This window comes from Chrysochloris asiatica, unplaced genomic scaffold (genome assembly GCF_000296735.1).
Source record: "Chrysochloris asiatica unplaced genomic scaffold, ChrAsi1.0 scaffold00042, whole genome shotgun sequence".
Taxonomy (NCBI): Eukaryota; Metazoa; Chordata; class Mammalia; order Afrosoricida; family Chrysochloridae; genus Chrysochloris; species Chrysochloris asiatica.
Genome location: NW_006408560.1, coordinates 4,097,538 through 4,099,732, shown reverse-complemented (window position 1 = coordinate 4,099,732; position 2,195 = coordinate 4,097,538). Strand labels below are relative to the sequence as shown.

The 2,195-nt window shown below is 39.9% G+C and overlaps 1 protein-coding gene across 1 annotated transcript in view; it reads left to right on the top strand.

Annotated features, from left to right (window-relative positions):
- The window catches only part of PRKAB2 (protein kinase, AMP-activated, beta 2 non-catalytic subunit), an 18,042-nt gene that overhangs the window by 9,931 nt on the left and 5,916 nt on the right, over positions 1-2,195 (top strand). The window lies entirely within an intron of this gene.

The following is a 2,195-nucleotide window of genomic DNA, read 5'->3' as shown; positions in this document are numbered from 1 at the left end:
TAGTTTTACATTCATCCTATCATATATTGTTTAATTGCCATGGTTACAGTCCCCTCCATGAATCTTCAACCAAAGGGTATACACTACAAGCCTGTATCCTGGTCGTCAGCACACAGCCCCTCTCCCTCTCTGTGTCTAAAGTCCCCAACTGCTCCATCTCTCCATGTCATCGTCAAATGACATTTTTGACTGCATTATTTTCTCTGTTTGTCATTGTTTATCGGTCCAGTTGTGAGGATTTTTGTTTCTTTGTGTTGAGATGTAATGTATATACTAGAGGATATTTATGTGCTTCAAGTCATCTTTGATTTCATCAAGCAAGGTTGTATCATCTGCATATCGCAGATTGCTAATGAGTCTTCCTCCAGTCCTGATGCTGTGTTCTTCATATAGTCTAGCTTCTCTGATTGTTTCCTCAGCATATTGATTGACTAAGTATGGTAAAAAGGATACAACCCTGATGCACACGTTTCCTGATCTTAAACTATACTATATTCCCTTGTTTTATTTGAACCTTAGTCAATGTATAGGTTCCTCGTGAGCACAAGTGTTCTGGAATACCCATTCTTCACAGTGCTATCCGTAATTTGTTATGACCTACACAGTTGAATGCCTTTGCACAGTCAGTATAACACAGGTAAACATTTTTCTAGTACTCTCTGCTTTTAGTCAAGATCATCTGACACTAGCAAAGGTACCCTTTGTTCATGTCCTCTTTTGAATATAGCTTGAATTTCTGGCAGTTTCCTGTCAGTGTACTGTTGTGACCAGTTTTGAATTATAATCAGCAAAATTTTATTGTGTGTACTATTAGTGGTATTGTTTGCTAATTTTTGCATTTTGTTGGGTCACCTTTCTTAGTTGTTGTTGTTGTTTTTAGGTGCCATCGAGTTGGTACTGACCCATAGCGACCAGCACAGCAGATCTACACAGCAGAAGGAAACACTGCCCGAGCCTGGGCCAACCTTATTACTATTGCCATGCTTGAGTCCATCGATGCTGCCACTTGGCCAATCCATTATATTGGGGGTCTTCCTCTTTTTCTCTAACCCTCCACCTTACCAAACATGATATCCTTCTCTAGTGACTGGTTCCTCCTGACAATATGTCCGAAGTATGAGACATGAAGTTTGGCCATCTTGGCCTCCTGGAAGCACTCTGGCTAATGGGCACAAATATGGATCTTTTCCTGTCAGTTGGCCACACAATGTCTTCCATATTTTTTGGCATCAATGAGTGAGCACCTCCAGTGCTGTATCAGTTTGTTAAAAAATTTCAGTTTGTATTCTGTCTATTCATGGGGCCTTGTTTTTCACTAATACCTTTGTTGCAGCTTGGAATTCTTCCTTCAATATCATGAATTCTCAATCATATGCTGCCTCCTGAAATGACAGAAGGTCAATTAGTTTTTTTGGTATAGTGACTGTGTATTCCGTCCATCTGTGTCATTTAATATTTTGCCCATAGAATTTTTCAGTATTGCAATTTGGGGCTTGAATTTTGTCTTCAATTCTTCCATCTTGCGAAACACCAAGTGTGCTCTTTTTGTTTATCTAAGTCTAGGTCTTTTCCCAATTCATTATAATGTTTTACTTGGTATTCTCAAGCCACCCTTTGAAAGTTTCAACTCACCTCAGCCTGTTGTTTTGTTAGGTGTCGTTGAGTCCATTCCAACTCATAGTTACACTATGCACAACAGAACAAAACACTGCCAAGTCCTGCACTACCCCCACAATTGTTATGTTTGAGACCATCGTTGTTGCCACTGTATCGGTCCATCTCGTCAGAGGGTCTTCCTCTTTTTCACTGAACTCTACTTTTCCAAGCATGATGATATCCAGGAGGGACTGGTCCCTTCTGACAACATATCCAAAGTATGGGAGACACAGTCTTGCCATCCTCACTTCTAAGGAACATTCTGGCTGTATTTCTTCCAAGATAGATTTGTTTGTTCTTCTGGTAGTTAATGGTGCTTTCAGTATTCTTTACCAACACCATGATTCACATGCATTAATTTGTCTCATGCCGTCCATATTCATTGTCCAACTTTCACATACATATGAGGCAATTGAAATACCTTGACTTAGGGCAGGCTCACCTTAGTCTTCTAAGTGACATCTTTGCTCTTTACCTCTCTACAGAGGTCTTCTTGCAGCATATTTGTTTAATGCACTATGTTGTTTGATTTCTTGACT